Genomic DNA, 12229 nt, shown 5'->3' with positions numbered 1-12229 from the left:
AGGCTGAGATGTCCTTGGCTTGGTATAAGCACTGCTCTGCAACAATTAAAACATCGGGGTGTTATCAGCACTCTTCTCATCCTAAGCCAAAACACAGCATTCCACCAGCTACTAGGAAGAAAATTAATTCTGTTCTAACTGAAACCAGGACATCTATCCACCCCTTATTCCATACCATTTATGTCATGCTCAGGTTATACTCTTTTCCATGCATTCTAATTAGTCACCTACAGTAGTCATAGTAGTGATAACATACAGTATTATATAGTAATTAACATGGTACAATTCAGTTCATGGGCTATTCTCACCCAGTATTAAATCTCCTTGCGGTACACACCGGACCTCTCCGTTCTTTTGCATCACCCACCAAGTGTATCCAGGTCCCTGAGCGAAAACAATTCCACGAATAGGTTTGCCTTTTCCTGAGGCGGGAGTAGCCCAGACTGTTTTACCCAGCATATTTCTTACATGCACTACAGGAACTTTATCCCCATCTACAGTACGTAACAGGTTTGATTGGGCAGGTCCAGCTCAGTTGGCAGATCCCCTAGTATTGATTAACCAGGTGGCCTTTGCCAAATGCGTATCCCAATTTTTGAATGTCCCAGCGCCCATTGCTTTCAATGTAGTCTTTAACAGTCCGTTGTATCGTTCAACTTTCCCGGAGGCTGGTGCATGATAGGGGATGTGATACACCCACTCAATACCATGTTCTTTGGCCCAAGTGTCTATAAGGTTGTTTCGGAAATGAGTTCCATTGTCTGACTCTATTCTTTCTGGGGTGCCATGTCGCCATAGGACTTGCTTTTCAAGGCCCAGGATAGTGTTCCGGGCGGTGGCATGAGGCACAGGATATGTTTCCAGCCATCCGGTGGTTGCTTCCACCATTGTAAGTACGTGGCGCTTGCCATTGCGAGTTTGAGGGAGTGTGATGTAATCAATCTGCCAGGCCTCTCCATATTTATATTTCAGCCATCGTCTTCCATACCAAAGAGGCTTTGACCGTTTGGCTTGCTTGATTGCAGCACGTTTCACAGTCATGAATAACCTGTGCTATAGCGTCCATGGTCAGGTCCACCCCTCGATCACGAGCCCATCTGTATGTTGCATCTCTACCTTGATGGCCTGAGGTGTCATGGGCCCATCGGGCTATAAATAATTCACCTTTATGCTGCCAATCCAGGTCCACCTGAGCTACTTCAATCTTAGCAGCCTGATCCACCTGCTGGTTGTTTTGATGTTCTTCAGTAGCCCGATTCTTGGGCACATGAGCATCTACGTGACGTACTTTCACAGCCAGGTTCTCTACCCGAGCAGCAATGTCTTGCCACAAAGCAGCAGCCCAGATGGGTTTGCCCCTACGCTGCCAGTTGTTTTGCTTCCATTGCTGTAACCATCCCCACAGGGCATTTGCTACCATCCATGAATCGGTGTAGAGATAGAGAACTGGCCATTTTTCTCGTTCAGCAATGTCTAAAGCCAGCTGAATGGCTTTCACTTCTGCAAACTGACTCGATTCACCTTCTCCCTCAGCAGCTTCTGCAACTCGTCGTGTAGGGCTCCATACAGCAGCCTTCCATCTCCGATGCTTCCCCACAATACGACAGGACCCATCAGTGAACGGGGCATATTTCTTTTCATTCTCTGGTAACTGGTTGTACAGTGGGGCTTCTTCAGCACGACCCACCTCCTCCTCTGATGATATCCCAAAGTATTTGCCTTCTGGCCAGTCCATAATCACTTCCAATATTCCTGGGCGACTGGGGTTTCCTATTCGAGCCCGCTGAGTGATCAGTGCAACCCACTTGCTCCACGTAGCATCGGTTGCATGATGTGTAGAAGAGACCCTTCCCTTGAACATCCAGCCTAGTACCGGCAATCGGGGTGCTAGGAGGAGCTGCGCTTCAGTACCGACCACCTCCGAAGCAGATCGAACTCCTTCATATGCTGCCAATATCTCCTTTTCAGTTGAAGTATAGCGGGCCTCAGATCCTCTGTATCCCCGACTCCAAAACCCCAGGGGCCGACCTCGAGTTTCCCCAGGTTCTTTCTGCCAGAGGCTCCAGGTGGGGCCGTTCTCCCCAGCTGCAGTGTAGAGCACATTCTTTACATCTGGTCCTGTTCGAACAGGCCCAAGGGCTACTGCATGGACTATTTCCTGCTTGATTTGTTCAAACGCTTGTCGTTGTTCAGGGCCCCATTCAAACTCATTCTTCTTACGGGTTACTTGGTAGAGTGGGTTTACAATCAGACTGTAATTTGGGATGTGCATTCTCCAAAACCCCACAACACCTAGGAACGTCTGTGTTTCTTTTTTGTTAGTTGGTGGAGACATAGCTGTTATTTTGTTGATCACGTCCATTGGGATTTGACGACGTCCATCTTGCCATTTTATTCCTAAAAACTGGATCTCTCGTGCAGGTCCTTTGACTTTATTTTGTTTTATGGCAAAACCGGCTTTCAGAAGGATTTGGACTATTTTCTTCCCTTTCTCAAAAACTTCCTCTGCTGTGTCACCCCACACAATAATGTCATCGATGTACTGCAGGTGTTCAGGAGCTTCCCCCTGCTCTAGTGCAGACTGGATCAGCCCATGGCAAATGGTAGGGCTGTGTTTCCACCCCTGGGGCAGCCGATTCCAAGTATATTGGACTCCCCTCCAAGTGAAGGCAAATTGTGGCCTGCACTCTGCTGCTAGAGGGATGGAGAAAAATGCATTAGCGATATCAATTGTGGCGTACCACTTGGCTGCCTTCGATTCAAGTTCGTACTGAAGTTCCAGCATGTCCGGCACTGTAGCACTCAGTGGTGGCGTCACTTTGTTCAGGCCACGATAGTCCACTGTTAGTCTCCACTCGCCACTAGACTTTCGCACTGGCCATATGGGACTATTGAAAGGTGAATGAGTCTTGCTGATCACTCCTTGGCTTTCCAATTGACGAATTAGCTTATGGATGGGAATCAGGGAGTCTCGGTTAGTGCGATATTGCCGCCGGTGCACAGTTGTGGTAGCGATTGGCACTTGCTGTTCTTCGACCCTCAGCAACCCCACAACAGAGGGGTCCTCTGAGAGACCAGGCAAGGTAGATAATTGTTTAATGCCTTCTGTCTCTAAGGCAGCTATACCAAAAGCCCACCGGAACTCTTTTGGGTCCTTGCAATATCCTCTTCTAAGATAGTCTATGCCAAGGATACATGGAGAATCCGGGCCAGTCACAATGCGGTGCTTTTCCCACTCATTCCCAGTCAGACTCACTTCAGCCTCCAATACAGTCAACTGCTGAGATCCCCCTGTCACTCCACAAATATAGATGGGCTCTGGTCCTTTATATCTCGATGGCATTATAGTACATTGTGCACCGGTGTCTACTAAAGCCTTATACTTCTGTGCGTCTGACGTGCCAGGCCATCGAATCCACACAGTCCAATAAACTCGATTATCCCTTTCCTCCCCCTGGCTGGAGGCAGGGCCCCCCTAATCCTGGTCAGAATCTTCTTCATTTCTGTGTTTGAAGGACTGTCTGCTGGAAGTTGGAGCAGCAAACTTTTCAGAGAATCCCTTTTTCTTGATTGTTTTCTTTTGCAACTCACGTACCCGTGCCTCTAGGGTCGCAGTAGATTTTCCATCCCATTTTCTCATGTCCTCTCCATGGTCTCGTAAGTAAAACCACAGGGTGGCACGGGGTGAGTACCCACCATATCGTCTTCCTTGTGTGGATGAACGCCTACCCCTGATAGCTGAGACACTGCTTTGTACAGGTGCGGAGGAGAATAATCTCTCTTCAAGTTGGTGAACCTTTCCAGAAAGTTTCTCCACAGCTGAGACGCAGGCCTGTAAGGAAGAAGAGAGACTTTCTTCGTACTGCCGGAGTTGTTTAGCCACTTCATCCACTGTGGGTTCCTCATCCTCTTTCCAGGACATTATTGCCAATGAGCTGGCATATGATGGTGGTGCACTCCGTACAAACTTCCGCCACATGGGTCGTGTACACCTGACTTCATCTGGATCTTTGGATGTTTGTCTGAGGTCTGGATCCTCATAAATCACTTCCCGTACGGCTAATTCCCTCAGGTACTGGATTCCCTTCTCCATAGTGGTCCACTTGCCTGGTAGACATAAAAGTTCTTCCTTGAAGGGATACCTTTCCCTCACAGCTGAGAGGAGACGCCTCCAGAGGCTGTGAGATTGTGCTCCATCTGCAATTACTTTGTCAATGCCTGCGTCTCTAGCAAGGGATCCCAGTCGCTTGGCTTCCCTGCCATCTAATTCCACACAATTGGCTCCAGAGTCCCAGCATCGGAGCAGCCAGGTGACAAGCTGCTCACCTATACAGTGACCAAAATCTTTTCGCACATCTCGTAACTCACGCTCGTTTAGGCTTCGGGTAGTTACTGTTGATTTTTCGGCATCCTCATCTTCCTCCTCCTGAACCCTTGATGGCCCAGCGTCGTCGTCGTCTCCGTTGTCTCTATACCTAGATTTGGCAGAAGACTCTCTGCGTTCTAAACGACCTGAATCTCTATACCATTTTTTCACCTTCTCTACAGGGGCAGCTTGCACTGCTACTGCTCGTTTCTCTGACCTTGTTACAGGGTCTGCCACAGAGGTTGGAATACCCTCTGCAGGGTCAACTTGCACTGCTACAGCTCGTTTCTCTGACCCCGTTACAGGGTCTGCCACAGGGGTTGGAATACCCTCTGCAGGGTCAACTTGCACTGCTACAGCTCTTTTCTCTGACCCAGTCACAGGAGCTGGAGTGGCTGCAGGAACTGAAGTTGGAGCAGTTGCAGGAGCTGGGACTGGAGCAGCTGCAGGAGCTGGGACTGGAGCAGCTGCAGGAGCTGGGACTGAAGCGGCTGCAGGAGCTGGAACTGGAACGGCTGCAGGAGCTGGGACTGAAGCGGCTGCAGGAGCTGGGACTGAAGCGGCTGCAGGAGCTGGGACTGGAGCGGCTGCAGGAGCTGGGACTGGAGCGGCTGCAGGAGCTGGGACTGGAGCGGCTGCAGGAGCTGGGACTGGAGCGGCTGCAGGAGCTGGGACTGGAGCGGCTGCAGGAGCTGGGACTGGAGCGGCTGCAGGAGCTGGGACTGGAGCGGCTGCAGGAGCTGGGACTGGAGCGGCTGCAGGAGCTGGGACTGGAGCGGCTGCAGGAGCTGGGTCTGGAGCGGCTGCAGGAGCTGGGTCTGGAGCGGCTGCAGGAGCTGGGTCTGGAGCGGCTGCAGAGTCCACCGTAGGGGTCACAGTGGCCGTTGGATCTGTCACAGGGCTTGGAGTGGCTGCAGGGTCTGTCACTAAGTTGATAGAAGTATCAATGGCAGCTCGATAGGCATGAGCCAGGCCCCAGCATGTTACAATGATTTGTGTTACTTTGGAACTGCCAGAATCATGACACCTTTTTCTCAAGCATTCTGCCAGTTTTTGAGGATTTTGCAGTTGTTCAGGGGTGAATTTCCAAAACACTGGGGGTGCCAACTGCTCTAGATGCCTGCCCATATCCTCCCATACTCCCTGCCACCCACAACTATACTGCCTCCGGGCAGATCTCCGGATGAGCTTCCTAAGTAGTTGTTTAAGCAGAACCTGAAGTGCATTCAGGAGGCAGAACAACAGGACTATGCTGGTCTGAGTATCCCAAGGATATTCAATATCTTGGAGAGCTATTGTAGCAAGCTCGGAGGGTAAGAGGGTGGTGAAGGAGGAAGGGAGAGTGATCCAGGAGGATACAGGGGTGGTGAAGGAGAAAGGGAGAGTAATTAAGTAAGAAAAAATATCTTCTCCTTTCCCCTCCACAGATTGACTCCCTAATGGAGAAAAACAATAGGTATAATTGCTAATAGTTTCCAAGATACAGTTTCCAAAATACAGAGTCGACGATGTTACTGAGTACAAATACCAAGTTAGAGTCATGACCAGATATCTCATCGTCTCATAAGCCATTGCTACAACACTCAGTACCATAATGATCTGAAACCAGGGCCCGGAGAGGATAAACAACATGACAGAGAGCAAATATGGAAAATAATGTACTATAATACTCAATTTGGAAAACAGGCGCAGCAGAGTTGAGATTAAAGCAATCAGCATTATGACAAGTGACTATTAAGCAGGTCTAATACTTACACCAATTTTAGTTTAACACACTCTGGTCAGATCTGCCGTTATCTCAACCTTTCGAGCCCCACGTTAGGCGCCAAAAAGACTGTCGTGGTTTAACCTGGCCGGCAGCTAAACACCACGCAGCCGTTCGCTCACCCTCCCCCCTCCCTCTCTGGGATGGGGGAGAGAAATGGAAAGTGAAGCCCGTGAGTTGAGATAAAGACAGTTTAATAAGACAGAAAAGTAATAATAACAAAATAATAATAACAATAATAATAATAATAATAATAATAATACAATGGTGATAATAGGAAAGTAATAATAATATGTACAAACAAGTGATGCACAATGCAATTGCTCACCACCCGCTGACCGATGCCCAGCCTAACCCTGAGCAGTCCGGCCCCCTCCCCCCGGCTAGCCACCCCTATATATTGTTTAGCATGACGTCAGATGGTATGGAATACCCCTTTGGCTAGTTTGGGTCACCTGTCCTGGGTCTGTCCCCTCCCAGCTCTTACTGCACCCCCAGCCTGCCTGTTGGCAGGACAGAGCAAAAGGCTGAGATGTCCTTGGCTTGGTATAAGCACTGCTCTGCAACAATTAAAACATCGGGGTGTTATCAGCACTCTTCTCATCCTAAGCCAAAACACAGCATTCCACCAGCTACTAGGAAGAAAATTAATTCTGTTCTAACTGAAACCAGGACAGGGCTGCACACAGTCCTCCTTGTTGTAAGAAAATCAAATCCAACCCTCTACGGTTTTGGAGTACCACTTCGGATAATGACCTAACCGATTTTTCCAGAGCTGTTATTGACTGCTCTATACGGGCCAGATCCTCATCTACGGCAATGCGTAGAGAAGTAAATTCCTGGCTTTGTTTTATCAGGGAAGCAATTCCAGTTCCTGCACCTGCAGCCCCGAGAGCCATTAAAGTGGCTAAGGTGACGGCCGTAATAGGCTCCCTCTTTACCAGATGGTATTCAGCCACTGTGTGATGGGTATACATATACTCTTCAGTGTGGTATAGAATCCTTGGTATAATGACCACCTGTACACAAAAATCATGAGATGTGCTAAACAATTTTAAAGATATGCAAGGAGTGACTCCTAACGATGAACATACCCACCTAGTGTTATTTGCAGGAATTAACCATTTGTGTGTTTGGTCCATTTTTTCAGTGACATGGCACAGATCATTTTTATCTCTTGGAACTGTGCCGATACATCTACCTTTTCCCGTAACTTGAGTCAAAGTTATCCCGATTTCCTGACCCCAACTGCATTTGGAAGGATTTAACTCATTTGAATATTCAGACCTCCCCATATCTCCTATAGCTTCATAATATGGGGGCTTAACACTTACACATAGCCAGCACCCTTCAGTTATCTCAGGATTAGTTTGATTTAGTACCTGGAAACTAGCATTTATAACTTTCCACATACTACTCTCGGGTACGACCCCTTTTTTTTTTTTTTTCCACAGTGTTTGGAAGCAGTGTGGGAAAGGATAACTCTGTCAACTTACTAGAAAACACTGTAGTAGGTTGGGCAGTCCCAGGTATATTTACAGTCTGGACAACCAAACCTTCCCCTAGTAACTCTTTATTAGGCCCGACTACCTTGGAAGTCTCGGGTTTTCCCTTCTTTATTAGTATGAGTCCTCCCCTATCTGTTCCGTGTTCGTAAAATCTGACATTTTTCCTAGTACCCAGCTAGTATCGTCCGAGTTTGTTAGATTTATATATAGAACCTTGCAAATTTCTTTATTTCCGTGGAAGGTTCCTGTATACCCTATACCATGCCCTCACCACCTGCAACGGGGATCCAATAGTCGGTTACAAGCTTGCAGCCCATATCCCACTTGTAAGAATTTATCCCGACCAGCCCCGAGTGTCCAGTCTGTAGCAATGGTTTCACACCCCCGGTATGCACAATAATACACGTTCAGGCATTTACAGTACCCCCTTCCCAGGTTAGAACTTGGGCAGAAATAAAATCCCATATATTCCCAGCATCGGGGCCTCGAGATCAGCTGACATAGTGTAGAAGTAAAGCTTGGCCCCCCCCCCGATGTTATCTGGGTTGCAATAACCTGTTGATCTTCGAATCGACTTAAAGTCCATTTAAAAGGTTGGTGGGGGTGGTGTTGAGTCGCTACGCAGGATGAAATCACTGCGAGAACCCCCAAATACCGATAGGAATGGCTGAGGCCCATGTCTTTCCCCACTTATTCACTCCTCTGCCTCACTCGTCAGTTGGGTTGCAGCCAACTACGAGGTTTTAGTTCTTCTCGGCAGCAGTAGTGTTCTTCAGGGGAGAGCCTCTACCTTAACCCACGGTACCTATCGAGTTCGTCGCAATGTGAGCTTCAGGTCTTTGTTTCCTGGAGCGATCTCCCACTTCTTGTCACAGATGGGTCCTTTAACACGGCTGGCACGTGTCCATCCTTTCTCCGCAGTCCGGACGGCTGTTTCTGTAGTAAGCAAAACAACATAGGGGCCTTCCCCATCGTGGTGTTAAAAAAAGTCTCTTTCCAAGTCTTAATTAGAATTGAGGGTGATCAAGTGGCAATTCCAAGTCATAGGGCATACCATATAGCATTTCAAAAGGAGAAATTCCTACATCAGTTCTGGACTGCGTCCATATGTTTAACAGTGCAAGGGGTAAGCATTTTACCCAAGAAGCCTTAGTTTCCAGCATAAGTTTTGTTAGTTGTTTCTTAATTTCACCATTCATTCGCTCTACCTTTCCAGAAGAGGAGGGGTGCCAGGGGCTGTGAAAAACCCACTCAATCTCTAAGGCCTGCTTTAATCCTTGCAGTAAAGCTTTACACCCATTCAGTCACGTGGTCAATTAGGACAAACAAGTAACTCAGTAAAGTCTACCTGTATATTTTGGAAAGGTCAAAGCCCTGGCTCCCGTCCCCCTCAAGATAGGTTACAGAAGACCTTTTTATTTACCTTTTGACACATAGTACATCCTCTGCATGCGTGCTTCCCTAAAGTATATATTCCTACGCAGACATGCTTTCTTAGAACAACATCACACATTGCTTGCACCTCCCAGTGACTCTTCTGATGTAAAACAGTTAATATTTGCCTCATTATCACTTTATTCAGCATTTCTCTCCCATCAGGGAGTATCGATTTTCCTTAAAATGATCCACATATTTGTAACGTTAATACCTCCTTGGGAGGTTGTAATTGCTCCAAAACCTTTTTTAGAATTTACCCAAATAGATAGGTGGCCCTGTAAACCCCTGAGGTAAAATTGTCCACCTATATTGTTGCTTCCACCCCCATTTCAGGGTCTTTCCAGTCAGAGGTGAATATACGTTTGCTCTCAGGGCCTGAGAGCACTCCATTAATAACACTGTTATTCCAGTCTAACAATTTACTATTTGAATGCCCAATTTAATCATCAAATCCCTTCCCAACAAGTTAGTTTCTGCCTTGGATACATACAATAATTGCCCAGTGATCATTTTATCCCCTGGTCTCAGCTTAGTATTCCCCAAAAATGGCACTGTTATCCCAGTACCTTCTACCCCCATCACATTTAGGGTTTCATTAGTTAATTTAATCCCTGATGCTTTACAAGTCAGTAATGACTTAGCTGTTCCCCAGTGTATTGGGTTTGATGGCAAGGTTCGGGGGGGGGGTGTGAGGGGTGTGGGAGTGGGAAACTGCAGTGGCAGCCCCCGTGAGAAAAACCCAGAAACCTCCCCGTGGTAGATAAGGGACGATTTCATCTGGCCCCAAAGGGGCCCACTGCTGCCCAGAGCCAAGCCATGAGCAACACAGTCCGTGCCTCTGTGAGAGCACATCCACGAAAACAAACAAACAAAGAAACAAACAAAAACCTGCTGCTTAACAGCAGTTGGGAGAGCGAGAAACCCCCCCGCAGACACCAAAGTCAGTGCAGAAGGAGGGGGAGGAGGCGCTCCAGGCGCTGGAGCCGAAGCCCCCCTGCGGCCGCTGGAGAGGCCCCTGGTGGAGCAGGCTGCTCCCCCCCCCCCGATGCTTGGGAAACTGAACAAACACCACAGCAAATATGCAAATATACCAAAACTTCTAGACCGTTACTTAGATAATGCCTACATCACCTTTCCCTGCTCATTCAATTTCAAACAGCTCTGTTAAATATTACATGCCACACCTTTAACACCTTCAGCAACCCTTTTAACACTTCCTTTATCTTTCTCCAGCCCGTACTTTTCTAATACCAGCACCAAAGGCTCATTCTGAGTCCAACTTAATTCCATACCTTTTCCCTCCAAGATACTGAAACAACATATCAATCAATATACCATATTTCATCCCATTTTCCTTCTTTCCACAAAAACAACATTAACTGTAATATGGTGTTATAATTAATAGTTCCATTTAGGGGCCACTCCGCTCCATCCTCTAGTTTATAAAGTGGCCACCATTGATTACAATATTTGATAAGAGTTCTTTTACTTTCTGTACCCTCTCACCCCACTATATCCCTCCAATGTGTTAGTATACACCCTAGGGGGCTTTTCCTCGGGGTTTCTTTGCTTTGAACATTTCCTATTGTAATCTACAGTGGTTAATATTCCACTGTTTTCCTAGAAGCTCTTTACTAGTCAATCCCAATCCCTCCAAAATTCACAATATATAGATACACAAATAAAATCAAACCACTGTAAATTAACTGCCTGTTGACAATTACACTGAGGACATTTAAACCTGATGAGCCGATGATATGCCTGGGCAAATTTTGTTCCCTTAGACATACACCTCAATGGCAGTTCTTATATTTACATATTTACATATTAACATATGAATAAAAGAATACTTTAACAAAAATGCCCGGGCTTTTATATATACAATATACAATGTACAGTTATTATTCCAGTTAGAATTATTCCTCAGCAGCTGCAAACACTATGACAGTTGCCATTAAAGCTTGCTTACCGGCAGTCTGGCCCTCCTCCCAGCTCTTGTTGCACCCCCAGCCTGCTCGCTGGCAGGACAGAGTGAGAAGCTGAAACGTCCTTGGCTTGGTGTAAGCACTGCTCTGCAACAATTAAAACATCAGCATGTTATCAGCACTCTTCTCATCCTAAGCCAAAACATAGCATTCTACCAGCTACTAGGAAGAAACACCTTCATCACCAATCTATAAAACAGCAATTACTAAGGTTAAATTTTCCACAGACTTCTTCTTGTGCAAATAATCCAAAGCTAAGCGATTTTGATACAAAGCAGCCCTCATCTTAGTATTTTGCTTTGCAATTAATCCAAGTGCATCTCCGGTTTTATTTACAACTATTTCTATTACAGCTTGTAACCTAATTATTCTATTAAGCATATATATTGGGGTCCTATAGCCCCAGGATCCGTCTTCTGCCCACGTAGCTGGATCATGTTATAAGTAGCTCAGTCCCAAAAGAGGACTATAATCAAAGTTTACAATTTATTAAAAGAATAGAGGTAAGCAAACAGCGCTGGGTGCGCCGGGAGTCTCCGCTCCACCTAGTCGCACACCCGTTACATCAAGATGCTGATTTTTTATGCTCCTAGACCAATACATATTCATTACTATTTCTAAAAAAAAAACAAACCACAACGGAGTTGTTATAATTAGTTCCGGAATCTGAACCCTCCTACTGGAGCATGCGTATCAGTCTCTGGTGGTCCCTCTGGGGGTCTTCCATGATGAAGGCTCATAGTCTTCCTCTCCGGCTTTTTTTTTCTTGTCCTTCTTCTTTGTACTCCTTGGCTGCATGTCAAAAGCTTGCACAGCGTTCCCTGCGAGCTTTGTCTTTTAGCCGTCCTTCAGCTTTTCCCTTCTCCTTAATCTCCTGGCCAGATATCAGGGGCTTGCATAGTGTCCCGTTCAGAAGTCATAACAGTTAGCAGTTGTTCTGAAACCCCCAGGTATCAGAGACTTCAAGGAAAGAACATACGAATACATTTTCCTTCAAGCTCTCTATTGACACGCATTGTTAAAACATTCCTCACAATCCCTTATCTTCTTTTTAATATCCTCAATTCGTGTCTCTTTTTCAACTTTTGTCATTAATAACTGGATTTCATCAGTCCGTTCTCGGAAGGTCCAATTCTTAAGCAGCATAATTGACATATCCCCTTCCTTT

General features: G+C 46.6%; 1 long non-coding RNA gene across 1 annotated transcript in view; it reads left to right on the top strand.

The window, feature by feature from the left end:
* Positions 1-12229, top strand: part of LOC311426452 — a 31870-nt gene that overhangs the window by 18984 nt on the left and 657 nt on the right. The gene's annotated exons all lie outside the window — the stretch shown is intronic.

Source organism: Aythya ferina, assembly GCF_964211825.1.
Source record: "Aythya ferina genome assembly, chromosome: W".
Taxonomy (NCBI): Eukaryota; Metazoa; Chordata; class Aves; order Anseriformes; family Anatidae; genus Aythya; species Aythya ferina.
This window is presented reverse-complemented; position numbering and strand designations above follow the sequence as displayed.